This window comes from Castor canadensis, chromosome 12 (assembly GCF_047511655.1).
Source record: "Castor canadensis chromosome 12, mCasCan1.hap1v2, whole genome shotgun sequence".
NCBI lineage: Eukaryota > Metazoa > Chordata > Mammalia > Rodentia > Castoridae > Castor > Castor canadensis.
The window spans coordinates 17,754,156-17,769,325 of NC_133397.1; the positions used below are offsets into that span (position 1 = coordinate 17,754,156).

General features: G+C 34.9%; 1 protein-coding gene across 3 annotated transcripts in view; it reads left to right on the plus strand.

Annotated features, from left to right (window-relative positions):
- The window catches only part of Tdrd15 (tudor domain containing 15), a 102,281-nt gene that overhangs the window by 58,836 nt on the left and 28,275 nt on the right, over positions 1 to 15,170 (plus strand). The gene's annotated exons all lie outside the window — the stretch shown is intronic.

Sequence of the window (15,170 nt, forward strand, 5' to 3'; positions counted from 1 at the left end):
TACTGATGGTTAGCCCTCCCCAGGCACTATTGGTGTTGATGGTGCCCTCCCCCTTCTCCCCTTTCTCCTTGATCTGCAGTGGCTCTGGCTCTCTCGGGCGGTCATCTGCGCACTGGGTGGGATCCTCCCAGCTCCTGCGGGTCCTTGTCCTCCTGCCACTAACTGACCTCTGCTTAGGTCTCCCTAGGGACCACTCCCCACTCAAGGGGATCCAGTCAGTGCTGGCCCATTCTCCTGTTGGGGTGCCTTTTATTGCGGGTGTAGGGTGGTCAAAAGTCATGGAGTCAGGTGCTATTCAGAAATTGACGAGTTGCTTAATTGTGACACTTTAATACACATTCAAAAAATATTTTTTCCTTTTGGAATTAAGAAAAAATTGTGAGTCCTTTGCAGTATGTTATCACTTTATTCTTTTCAGAGAGTAGTGAAAACCCCTTTCTGTTGTTCCAGTTCCATATCTTAGTTTATCTGTTTTATATCCCTCACATCCTTCTCTATTTACATACCAACACACATTCTTGTGTAGATAACATTTTTTAGTATTCTGTGTACGTTGCTCTGACAGTCCCCCCCCAAAATGACAAAATTCATAAAGCCTCTTTATCAGTCAATAAAAATAGGTTTAACTTACAGCTTTCTGTTAGTAATTCTGAAATAGATGCTTTGTGATTTTTTCTATCCCAGAATTAACACTCAGGTTGTGAGGTTTGTGCACCTGTGTGATTTAAAGCATTAACAAGATATAACTAAGGCACAGAAAACTGCACATATTGGAAGTTTGGAGTTTGACACTTAAAACATGTAACCGTGATACTACTCTAATCGAGATAATAAACATAGCCATTGCCCCCCAACTTTCTTTTAGTTCCACTCCATCCTACACCTCTCCCTGCCCAGGCAACCATTAATCTTTCTATCACTGTTGATTGCTTTGTGTTTCCTAGAATTTTATATAAATAGAATCATACTATGTGTCTTTTCTCTCTCTGCTGCTTTCACTCCGCATGTTTTGAGACTCACTATGTTGTAGTAATACTTTTTATTGTTGTAGATCATGAAATTTCAACTATTCAGCTGATATATGGTTCTGTTGCTTACTGTATTGAATGATATTTGGGTTGTTTCTAGTTTTGGGGCTATTACAAATCAATTGTGAACAGTGTCCTCAAAGTTTTTACATGTATATAGACTTTATTTCTCTTGGGTAGATACCTAGAACTGGATTGACTGGGTCAAATGAAATGCATAAATATTTTTAAGAAACTATCACTAAAAAAGGAAGAAACAACCCAATTTTTTTCCTAAGTGGTTGTATGTATCTTTTTACATCTCCATTTGCTGTCAATGACATGTCCAATTATTACTCCATACCATCACCAGTGCTTGGTTAAGTTCCTCTTTAATTTTAGCCATCCTAGTGGGTATGTAGGGTTATTTTGTTGTGATTTAATTTGCATTTCCTTAGTGACAGTAATGTTGAACTTCTTTTTCATGTGCCAATTTTTCCTTCAGATATCTTTGGTGACTACTAACTCTCTTGCCTATTTAATTTAGTTATTATTGTTTAATTATCATTTTTGTTTTATTTCTCATTCTTTTGCCCATTTTAAATTAGATTGTCTTCTTATTACTGAGTTGTAAAGATTGTTTACATATTTTATACACCAGTTCTTGGTTAGGCCTATGTTTTGCAATTGTTTCCTCACTGTCTGGAACTTGCCCTCTAAATTTTTTAAAAAGTGTCTTTTGAAAAGTATAGTTTTTTTCTTTTAATAGTTTAATTTTTTGTGTCCTTCAAATAAATCTTTGCCCAATGAAGGTAACTAAAAATTTCTATTTCTTTCTAGAGCTTTATTTTAGTTTACTTAGTCCTTATATCTAGGTCTATGATCCATTTAGAATTATTCTTTGTATGTGATATGAAGTCAGGCTTTTTTGTTGCATATGATTGTTAAAGCATTTTTTAAAAATTGTTTGGCACCTTGGTTGTAAAAACACTTCATCTTTCATTGACCTTATATATGTGCATATTATTTTTTAATTCTCTGATCTATCCCATGAATTATAGTCTTCCTTGCTCATACCACAGTGAATCAAGTTCTATACCTTTATTACTAGTTTTAATATCAGGTAATTCAAGTACTCTGTGTTCCTTGTCTGTTTAGGCTGTCTTATTCCTATGCATTTCCATTTAAGATTTAGAATCAACATTCAATTTCTACTAAGAAAACATCCCAGAATTTTGGTCATGATTGTATCAGTTCTATAGATGAATTTGGTACAACTGATGTTACCAATCAACTCTCTGGATTCATTTTGCTCTACCTGGATAGGAATTGTGAGAAGATGGGGAAAAGCTCTTCCAGTCCTGGGACGTTTGTGTTTTTTTGTAATCTTCAATTTCTGGTAGCAGTGAGGGGCAGCAGCAGGCAATAGCAAGCAGCAGTGGGTGGCACCTTTAGGTGTTCTAGCTCTTGTAGTGACCTTGGGTTCTGGAACACTTAGTCCTACAGCAACAAATGTTATAGCTCCTGGGACTCTCAATCCTTGATAGCAGTGGCTAAGGTTTTAGTTCTTGGGCCTAAGATGTCAGAATACTCGGCCTTGGATGCTTAGCAGCTCTCTGGAACTCTTCTAGCTATCTCTCACTATTACTGTTGCTGTCACTGCTTTCACTTCCAGGATAAGAGGTGCTGTCACCTCTACTGCTGCTGCCACTTTTGCTACTGTCACTCCTGCTGCCTCCAAGACAGTTGCTGCCACTGCCTATGTCACTGCTATCATGGTCACTGGGGTGGCAGCTGCTGCTTCCTTTACTACTGTCTCTGCCTCTGCCACTGCTGTCATTGCCACTGCCATTGGGATGGTGGCTGTTGCCACCTTCATCATTGCCTTCACTGTTGCTGCTGTCTTTATTGTGTATCCTTCTCTGTTCTTGGTGTTACCAGCTCAGCCTACTCTAGTAATGATGAAAATCAAAAATAAGCAAGAAAAGGCCACTCCGGAGAAGCCTTTCATTAGACCTAGTGTTGCAACACGAGGGAGCAGCCCAGGAAAGTGTCTCCCAGCCGGCTTCCAAACTGAATGGCACAGCATGCTTCTATATCCAGAAAGGGAGTGTGGTAAGGGTGTCTGCACCAATCACCTTCATGCAAATGAAGTACTGTGTTTAGTCATGGCCCTCATGCACATGAAAGAATGTTTTTACACCAGTCACAGGCCTCTGTTGAGCCACTAGAGGGAGTCCTTACTCTCTGGCGGTGGGGGGTGGGGAATGGGGATTGCTGCTGGCTCATCTAGACTTCATGGAGGCTTGTGATGACAAAAAGTCCCACACAGCCTGTTTGCTGGGGCAGACCTTCTGAAACTGGAATTGTGCTTCGGCAGCAAGGTGTGGTTGTTGTGTTGCTTCCTCAAGGTGTCCACAGTGTGCTCGAAGCAGTTGGTGCTGGCTCAGGCAAGCCAGTTGCTTGTCTGGCAGTCTTTAGCATTAGAGAAGCATCTAACAATGTCAGTTAGGAAGTCAAATTGCCCTAGCACCCAACATCTTAGCTTATTTTAAGGAAAAATAAATACTAATAGGAGTGCTCTCAATAAAGGCTTCTCATTACATCAACAGTGACTTGACAGTATCTCATAGTCCTTTAGAAATGCTTAACTTCTGCCCTGTGCCCCGGGGAGAGCTAGGTCCCCCTAATCTGTCTCCCTGATACTTTAGCAATATTGAGTCTCTGTTGATTAGGTCTTTGATTTCTGTTGGCAGTGTTTTGTAAATTTTCTTCTATAAACAGTGTTGCAGTAAACATCTTTCAGTGTGTATCCTTCTATTCATAATGATTGATTTCCAAGAGTAGGATTACTATATCAAAAGCATGAGGATTTTAATAGATACTGTGAGTTCACAGTGCAAAAATATGAGTTTACTCTATCTGGAACCTAAGTGCTTTCATTCTCTCAATCCCTGCTTGTTCTGAGTATAATCATTCATTTACATTTTTTACTAACTCAGCGGATGGAAAAAATACTATTTTTTGTGTTCCTCATGCTAGTGATATGAAGTGTATGTTTTATGTTAAGAATAATTTTTTCTATTTTGCATGTTATAGTTTTTCCAAAGTCTGTCATTTGTTCACATTATATTTATGCCTTTTGGGTTTCTGTCTTGCTTAAAACTGTCTACTTTATTTTCAAGTGTTGAAAATGTTTCTTTCTTTCTTTCTTTTTTATGTAAATTTCCCTTTAATTTTATACATGTTGAAAAGAGTTTTTAAAATTTTTTATCATTGTCAGAGAAGAAATTTATGGTCATTTATAAAAAAATTGGGAAGTAGAAAATTCTGAAAGAAGGAAAAATCACTTCTACTCAAAATAATACATAGTTCAACAAATTGATATGTCTTAATTTTTTAATACTTTGAACTATTTAAAAGCATAAAATAGTATACAGAATAATGTAACATGAACTTAACATTCAGGAATAATGCACATTGTTGTTTTGTCGTATTTGCTTTATCTCTCTGAATGGACTATGTACCGTTTTGATGCTTGTTTGTGTGTTTTTACTACAATTTGTAATACAGTATATGAAAGTATGTAATTGGTCTGTGATCAACTTTGCAACTCTTTTATTCATGTTACATTTTTGTGGTAATGATATATAAAAGCTATATATGTATATAGTTAGTTTCTAAGTTCTTGCTCTTATAAGAACAAGTTATGTAAGGAACATCTTTTTTCATATGTTCTATAGGAGAGTGCTAAGGGCTGAACTGTGTCCCCTAAAGTACATATTGATACTGGTGAATGTGTTCTTATTTGTAAACAAGATCTTTATAAACATAATAAAATTAAGATAACGTCCTTAGGTTGAGCTCTAATCTAATATAACTCGTGCTCTCATAAGGTGAGGCAAATTAGGACATAGACACTTAGGAAAAATGTCATATGAAGACAGGCAGATATTAGAGTAACATAACTGCAAGTCATGGAATGACCAGGGTTGTTGGCTACCACCAGAAGTTGGGAGAGAGGAGTGAAGCAGATTATCAGTGCCTTCACAAGGAGCCAACTTTCTTGTAACTCAATCTCAGATCCAGTCTCTAGACCTATGAGAAAATAGATTTCTGTTGCTTAAACCTCTACATTTTTGTACATTGGCGAGGCCAACTTAGGACACTAACACAGGAAGGCATCCAGAAATAACAAGTACAGGGTCTTTAACCTTATTGGATATTACAACATAGCTCTCATGGTAGATGTACTGAGATTCGAGTTTTCCATTGTTTTGTTAACACGTGGTATGATCACATTTAATAATATTTAATAATATTTATATTTAATAAATAATATTTATTTATTAAATAGGTAAATTTAATGGTTGTAAACTGTTATCTCATTTAAAAATTTCCATTTACTTGATAACCAAGGAAGTTGACTATCTTAAGCATTATTTAAGAATTTTTAAATTAATTACAATTTAAATATTTTCTGTTGGTATGTTTTTATTTTTTCACTGATTAATAGCTATCTTATCTAAACATAAATTCTCTACTCATCTGTTCAAGAGTATTTAATAAGTGCCCATGTGTAAAAAACATCATTTGAAGGAGCTGTATATAGGCAATGACTATGTCAGACAAAAATTCTTAGACTCCTAGAGAATACATTTAAGTAAGTGGGAAGAGAAATAGATCATTAACGGACCAGTAGTGAAATTTGTGGTGTATTACAGAGGCCTCCAAACACTGGTCCACAAACTTCTGGTACTCCTTGAGTTTCTTTTAAGAGATCTGTGAAGGCAAACTCTTCTCGTAATGATGCTAAAACATTATTTAGCTTTTAAAAGCCTTATTCATTCTCATGTTTTATAAAAAAAAACCAGGGTGGGCTTGGTGACACATGTCTATATTCTTAGCACCAGGGAGGCTGAGATAGGAATGTCCTACAAGTTTGAGATCAACCTGGGGTACATACTGAGCTCCATGGACAGCTCAGGCTATGTAGTGAGATTCTGTTTCAAAAAAGTATGTAGTGGTTTTAAATTTATTCACAAAGTTGTGCAATGTCACCAATAAGAAACCAAGTCACTCTCTGTTTCACTTAGCTCTGGCAACAACAATCTACTTACTTTCTCTATGGATTTATCTGTTCTGTACCTTTCATATAAATTAAGTCATAAATCATACATTGTACCTTCTGTGTCCATTTTATTATACTTGGCAGGATCATCCATGATGGAGCATTCATGGGTACATTACGTTTTTCAAAGCTAAATCATATTCTGTTTTGTGGATATACAACAATGTGTTTATCTATTCAGTAGTTATTGGGCATTAGGGTAATTTACACTTGAAGCTATGACGAATAATGCTTCTATGAACATTCCTGGGGAAGTTTTTGTGTAGATATATTACTTTGCTTTTCTTGGGTATAAATCTAAGAGTAAAGTTGGCATTTAACTTTTTGAATAGTTACTAAATCATTTTCCAAAGTAGCTGCACCATTTTATAATCTCCTCCAGCAATGTAGGAAGGTTGCAATTTCTCCACATTATCGAAAACTCTTGTAATTGTGTATATCGGGTCTGCCACTTGGAGCTGTATGGGCTCCCAGTATTTGATGACTTTTCTGATGAGATTACTGGTGTTATTAATTAATTTGATTGGGAGATGTTGGATAATGTACTGTTGTACCATACATAAGCTCTGTATAACTCTGTGAACCAGTATTTTCACATAAATTGTTATAGAAGCCTATAAGCTCAAACATGTTTAAAAATTCAATTCAAAGTACAAGAGTTCAAGGAAATAGCCTGAAAGGTTCCTTTGTATGGTTGTATATGTTTTATATTTCACATTGTCACTAACTTCATTAAGTTTTTGTGCTTATCAAAAAAAGAAGGGCTGGTGGAGTGGCTCAAGTGGTAGAGTGCCTGCCTTGTGCTCATGAGGCCCTGAGTTCAAACCCCAGTACCACCAAAAAAAAAAAATCCTCAGTTATATGAAAAAGTATGAAAATTCTCCTTCCTTCTCCGACTATATATGTAGTCAAATTTTCTTCACATACTTCACTAAGTCTATCACAACACATTGAATATAGAAGCAGATATGAGAACCCAGATATTTTTATTAAGCATTAAACATTAAAGAGGTTTGCAAAAATTATAAAACACATTACTCTTCTCACCAATTTTTTTGGTTTTTTAAAAAAATACTGTCTTTCTTGAAAATGTTGATGTTAACATCTAGTGAGTTTACTGTTATTTTTAAATGAATTACTAACTAACATTTAAAACTTTTTTTAGTTCTACTATGGTGAGTGTTGATGGATATAAGCCATATAAATGAAAGCAACTTGAGGTCCTCAACATGCTTTTGGAATATAGGGAGAAAGTTTGAACCATTATTTAATACAACTTCTTTTATGCTTTTGAGAAAGAGGTTGGGAAGGAGCCTGGGGTCTATTAAATTTGGCAGAGCTTGCATTTTTACTTAGAGTGGACAGGAATTGTTTCCCCTAGAAGGAAATATTCTGACAAAAACTTGGAACAACGTGAGGGAACAAGCTGTGCTCTGAGAGCACCCACAGGCAGGAAGAGTCACAGAATGGCGAGGAAAACACCGTAGCTGTGGTGGTGTCATAGATGAGGGAAGTTTATGGGAAATAAAGTTAAAAAAGAGATGAAGGATTCTGGACACCATGGTGATGATTAGGCCTTTAGGACTTCACAAGTCTTTTTGATAGTTTTAGTTTTCATTCAGTGAAATTAGGAGCTACTAGATTGTTTTTAGCAGAATAGTTCATGTTCTACCTTATTTTAAAAAAAGATTACTGATTATGGTGCTGGGGATAGTCACAGGTCAGGGTGGTGGGATAGTAGTCAAGGACAGAAGCAGAAAGACTGGTTAGGAATCTAATATTGTAGTTGACAGAAGAAAGTAGTTTAGATCAGTGTTATAGCAGCATAGACGGAAGGAAGTGTCATATTTTTATATGCTCTGGGGATGAACACAATAGGATTTCCTGAAGAATTGTGTGTGGGATGCAGGAAAGTGAGATCATGGATAATTGGAAATATTTGATCTGAGCAAATCTTTCCATGTACTGCATTAAACTGATTTTAACTTTCTATCACATCATTTTGTTTGCCTTTAATTAAAAATTATATTTTTTTGATCTCTTGGTTTTGTCTCTTGAAAGAAGACTTCCTTAATGTAGATTAGAAAAAATATTATATTGTCTCTCAATTTTTTAAGGTAATTTTTAAAAACACTAGTTCTTTGTTTCTACCTGGTATTTTTCTTTGTTCTCACTAAAGCACAGTTTCTCAGTGTCCACATTATTGACACTTTGGGGTGTATAATTCTTTCTTTGTAGGGATTTTTCTATGTACTTTCAGGATATTTAGCAGAACTCTGGCTTCTACCCAGTAAATGCCAGTAGTACCCACCCCTTTACCCCAGGTGTGACAACCAAGTTTATGTCCAGAGAGTGCCAAATGTTTCCTTGGGAACAAAATTGGCTGCAGTTCAGAACTACTTATGTAAAAAAGGCTAAAAAAAATTAAAGTCCTTATTGTGAAATATGCAGATTAAATATTGTATATCATTTTATTCCTAGCATATCACAGTCATGAAGTAACTAAATCTAGAAATCACTGAATATGTGCAGGTGATGAGAGGAGAAAAATCACGACAGATACCTAATTCAAGTCTGAGTTATTGGAAAATGGTCACCTTGCCAGAGTACAAGTTTGAATTTCACCACAATGATCTTAAATTTTGAAAATGGATGAATTCATAAACTGGTTTTGTCCCAGAAGGGTGCTTTGCCTACTTGCTTTTGTTTGTCTTGTGTTTGTACTTTTTATTCTGACTTTAGTTTACTAGTCTGGCTCACTTGAGACAACGTGGGAGACAGTGGGAGTAACTGGGATTATAGGCATGATGCTCATCCCATCCACTTTTTTGAAAAATTTAATATTTTAATGTTACTGGAGAACTAAAAATTAGTTACACAGCTCAAGTATATTTTTATTGAACCCCCCACCACTGGTAGACTCACTAGATATCAATTCATCAAATAGAAACTCCAGTGAGTGCCATCTATAGTATGTGTTCTATAGAATCAGAGAACTTAAAAAAAATTTTTTTAATTCCTGAATTTGTGAATTTTGGATTGAGTTCAATTTTTAAAAATATGTAATTTGTTTCTTAAAATGGAACATTCAAATATAAAATTTAAAAGCAGAGAAGAGCACAACTGATTCCATCAGATCAACTCATTGATTATTTAAGTGTGGTCCTCCCATATTTTTGTTTGAATGTATGTGTTAGAACACATGCAGTTGTAGAAGTAGATGGACTGTTACTGCTGTCTGAACTTGATTTTTCCAGCATTGTGCTACCACACAACAATAAGGGAAATTATGTAATGACACCTAGTGAGATTGTGTTCATTAGAGTGGTTTTATTCTCATTTACTGACTGTACTTACATTTTATAAACTTATGAGATTATTAGAACATTAATGAATCTATTTGATAGGTGTTTTCATTTTTTTAATCTTTGTTTAAGGATTTAATTTAATTTAACCTCACATTTTGTGGATTTTAAGTTTGATCCTAAGGAATAACAATTTGCTAAAATAATTCTGAAGTAAAACTCAAGTTTCTGAGTGTTCAAGTCTTGTGTATGCAAGATGATGTGGTAATGCTTTGAGGGGCATATATTGATTAACTGTTGGGTTTAGAATATCTTAAATTATGTCTTTAAAATGATTGAGTTCGTTTTAAATTCTGTATTTATATTTTTTTCTGTATTTCTCTAAAATACAAAAAGGTAGGGACTTTATCCCTGGTACTGAAAATTTTTCTCATAATCCTATTGGGGAGGCAGGTGTAGGTGGCTGATTGACATCCATAGAACAGTTTATTCTTTCTACTTGATTAAGAATTTCTTACATGGTGGGGTTCTTTGGTGAGCGTCAAATGCCACCTAAAGTACTTATTTTAATATTCCAATTCAGCCACAAACCTCTTTTCAGAGCTCTGTTTTTAAATTTTTTTTAGTTTTTATTTTTGTACATTAATAATGCAGGGGAATTTCATGGTCACAATTCCATACATGTGTACAGTGTACCCAACATGTTCACCTCTCCCTTGTATTTCCATTCCCCCTCCCCCCTCTTTCAGTATTTGGTGGGTTTCATTATGCTGTCTTCGTATGTATATATGCAGTGTAATTCCATCCTCATCATCCTTTAGTGTCCTTTACTTTTCCCTTTTCTGCTCCCATTGATCCTTCCCAGAGAGTGCCCCATATATGTTCATGTTTCATTATCACAATCATCATCATCATCACCATAATTTTAGGTCTAGGTTCCACAAATGACCAAGAACATGCAATATTTGTCCTTTTGAGCTTGGCTGATCTCCCTCAGCATTATGGTCACCAGTTTCATCTGTTTTCCTACAAATGACATAATTTCATTTTTTTTTATGGCTGAGTAGTATTTCATGACACATATATGAATATATATGTGTATAGGTATAGACATATGTGTACATGTACACACATATGCATGTAGCATATACATATATGTATATACTAGGTTTTCATTATCCATTCATTGGTTGTTGGTCACTTCGGCTGATTCCTTAGTTTGACTGTTGTGACAAGAGCTGCATTTACCATGGTTATGCAGGTATCTCTCTTGTATACTGATTCATACTCCTTTATACTTAAGAGTGGTATGTTGAGATCAGAAGATAGGTATATTTTTAGTTTTGGGGGGAACCTGAATACTGATTTCCACAGTGGTTGCCTTAGTTCACATTCCCACCATGGAGTGTGAGGGTTCCTTTTCCTACACATTCTTACCAGCATTTGTTGTTTGCTTCTTGATGATGGCCAATCTAAGTGGGATGAGATGGAATCTTAGTGTAGTTTTGCTTTGCATTTCCTTTATGGCTAAGAATGTTGAACATTACTTCATGTGTTTGTATCTGTTCTTCTGAAAACTGTTTGTTCATTTTCTCACATTTGTTAATTGTATTACTTGTTTCTTTGTTGTTTAGTCTTTTGAGGTCTTTGTATATTCTAGATATTAATCCCTTATCTGTAGAATAGCTGGCAAAGATTTGCTCTTATTCTGTGGGTTGTGTTTTGATTCCAGTAGCTGTTTCTTTTGATGTCCAGAAACTTTAAAATTTGGTATAGTCCCATTTGTCAATTATTGCTATTATTTCCTGGGTAATTGGAATCATATTCAGAAAATATTATCTACACCTGTATCTTCCAGTTCTCCCCATTTTTTCCTGTAGTAGTTTCAGGTTTTGCATGAAGATCTTTGCTCCATTTAGAGTTCATTTTTGTGCAGGGTGAGAAATAGGAATCTACTTTAAGTCTTCTACGTGTAGATAGACAGTTTTCCCAGTGCCATTTGTTCTCAATGTATGTCTTTGGCTCCTTTGTCAAAGATCAGATGGTTGTAGTTGTGTGGTTTTATTTATGGGTCTTCTATTCAATTGCATTGGTCTTCGTGTTTATTTTTGTGCTAGAAATGTGTTTTTGTTACTATAGCTCTGTAGTATAATTCGAAGTCTGGTATTGTGATTCTTCCAGCATTATTCCTTTTTTGCTCAGAGCTACTTTTGGTACTTGGGGTCTTTTATTCTTCCACATGAATTTTATGACTTTTTTATTTCTGTAAAGAATGACATTAGGATTTTGATGGGCATTACATTGAGTCTGTAGTTTGCTTTTGGTAGTATAGTCATTTTTCATGATATTAATTCTGCCAATCCATGATCATTGGAGGTCTTTCCATCTTCTGGTGTCTTATGTGGTTTCTTTCTTCAGTGTTTTATAGTTTTTGTTGTAGAGGTCTTTTCACCTCCTTGGTTAAGTTTATACCTAGATGTTTTATTTTTTGAGGTTATTGTGAATGGGGTTGTTTTCTGATTACTTTCTCAGCCTGTTCATTGTTGGAATATGGAAAAGCTACTGATTATTATATGTTGATTTTATGTCATGTTGCTTTGCCAAAAGTGTTTATCAATGTAGAACACTTTTTGATGGAATCGTTGGGGCCTTTTGAGTATGAAATCATATCATCTGCAAATAGGTATAATTTGATGTTTTCCTTCTCTATTTGAATCCCTTTTATTTCTTCTCTCTTGTTCTATTTCTCTGTCTAGGAATTCCAGAACTATATTGAATAAGAGTGGGGAGAGAGGGCACCTTTGTCTCTTTAGAGGAAATGGGTTCAGTTTTTTCCCCATTTAGTACGGCATTGGCTACAGGTTTATCATATATTGCTGTTAGTATGTTGAGGAACATTTCTTGTATTCCTTGTTTCTTCAGAGATTTTATCATATAAGGTTGTTGAATTTTGTCAAAGGCTTTTTCTGCATCAGTTGAGATGATCCTGTTCTTTATTCTGTTTATATACTGTTTACATTTATTGATTTATTTATGTTGAACTATCCTTGCATCCATGGAATGAAAACAGCTTGACCATGGTGTATGATCTTTTTTTAATGTGTTGTTGAATTCAATTTGCAAGCATTTTGTTGAGTGTTTTTTGCATCTATTGTCATTAAAGTGAGTAGTCTATAATTTTTTCTTTTTGTGTTGTGTTATTGTCTGGTTTTGGAATGAGTGTAATTCTTGCTTCATAGAATGAGTTTGGTAATTTTCCTTCCTTTTCTATTTCTTGGAATAGTTTGAGGAGTATTGGTGCTAGTTCTTCTTTAAAGATCTGGTAAAATTTAGCAGTGAATTGGACTTGGGCTTTTTTTGATAGATGACAATTACTGTTTCAGTCTCATTGCTTATTATTGTTCTGTTTAGGTGGTTTATATCTTCTGGATCAATTTTGGTAGGTCAAATGCATCTAGAAATTTATCCATTTCATTTAGACTTTTCAGTTTGTTTTGAATACAGGTTTTTAAAGTATTTCCTCATGATCCTCTGGATTTCATTGATATTTCTTGTAATATCGCTGTTTTCATCTTTAACCTTATTAATTTGTGTCTTTTCCCAACTTCTTTTATTTGCTAAGACTTGTTTTGTGTCCTAAGATGAGATCTATTTTGAAGAAAGTTCCATGGGTTGCTGAGAAGAAAATAACTGTGCAGCTACTGGATGAAATACTCTATAGATATTTGGTCTATAGTGTCATTTAATTCTGAGATTTATTTTTTGATTTTTTTGTCTTGATGACCTATTTATTTGTGAGAATGGGGTACTGAAGTCTCCTCTTATTATTGTTTTGGGGCCTGTTGTAAGTCCAGTAGTGTTTGTTTAATGAGATGCACTAACATTTGGCACATATATGTTAATTATTCCCTTTGTTAATATGTCTTTTCTCACTAATTTTGACTTGAACTCTACTTTATCAGATATGAGTATAACTATTCCTGCTTGCTTTGGAGGTCTGTTTGCTTGGAAGATTGCTTTCCACTATTTCATCCTAAGCCAATGTTTATTTTTGCCAGTAAAATGCATTTCTTGTAGACAACAAATGGTTAGTTCTTGCTTTTTGATCCAGTCTTTTGATTGTATGTCTTTTGATTGGAGAAGTGAAGCCATTCACATTCAGTATTAATATTGAAAAGTGTGTAGTAATTCACATTTTGTTGTTTTTATAGTGTTAGAGACTTTTCTTTATTTGCTTATATACTCATCTGGTGAGATTTTTTTCCCCATATTTTCATGATTAGATTTATCTTTCTCTTCTTTGGGTAGGATTCCTTGAAGTATCTTCTGCAGTGCTGGTTTAGTGGTCATAAATTCCTTTTTGTTTATCATGGAAGGTCTTTATTTTTCCTTCAGTTATGAATGATGTCTTGCTGAGTAGAATAAGATAGGTTGCAATTATTTTCTTTCAGTATTTGAAATACCTCATTTTTAGCCCTTCTTGCTTTCGAGGTTTCTTTTGAGAAATCTGCTGTTATTCTAATGGATTTGTCTTTATAGGTGACTTGGTGCTTCTCCCTTGAAACTTGCAATATTGTTTCCTTGTTCTCTGTGCTGAATGTTTTAACTTTAATGTGTGTAGAGAGATTCTATTTTGACTGTGTGTCTTTGGAGTCCTAGAGGCCTCCTGTACCTGGATGGTTATCTCTTAAGATGTGGAAGTTTTCTGCTATTATTTTTTTTAATATGTTTCCTATAGCTTTAGCATGCACCTCTTCTCCTTTGAAGCCTCTGACTTATAGGTTTGGTCTTTTAATGGAGTCTCAGAGTTCTTTTATCTTCCATTCATTGTTCTTTATTTTTTTTCCTTTTTCTTCACCTGAGTGTTCCAATGCACTTAACTTTTCTTCAGGCCCCAATATACTGTCTTCAGTTTGATCTAATTTGGTGGAGAGAATTTCCAGTGAGTTTTTTATTTGACTTATTGAACTTTTTATTTCCAGAGTTTCAGTATGATTCCTTTTTTTTATTATGCTGGGTGGGGGTACATTGTAGCATTTACAAAGGTTCTTACAATGTACCAAATATATCATACTTGAATTTGCCCCCTCCACTGCTCTCTTTCATCCTCCATCACCTGATTCCTGGAACAGTTTAAACAGGTATCATTTTTGTATTTATGTACACGTGTATACATTATTTGCACCATATTCATCTGCCTACACCTTTCTCCACTTTTCCCCTTCCTCTGGTGCCACCCTTCCTGGAAGAACCTGTTCCACCCTTGAGTTCTCTGATTTTGTAGAAGAAAAAAACATAAAAGATAAAAAGAGAAGCATGCATTTTTGCTAGTGTGAGATAAAGATACCTACACAGGGAGTTTCCTTGTTTTGTTCCTATGCATATATCTATTACAACCCTAATTGGTTCATCTCTTCCAGTACTCTTCACTCCCTCCTAGTCCACTTCCCATGGTCGTCCTGGGCATTTTCTTTTTCAAGATTTCTGTATCTTTTATGAATTCCTCTTTTATATTCTATACTGTTTTCCTAATTTTGTTCAACTGTGTGTTTATATCCTTTTTAAATTTATCTATCTTTTTGTGTCTTTCATTTCTTTGAATTAATTCATGTTTGTACATATCCTCTTTCTTTTCATTGATCATTCTTATAATCATTTTTTTGAATTCTTTGGGCTCTCTTCCTCTATACTAACCTTAGGGACTGTTGCTGTAGAGTTCTTGACCTC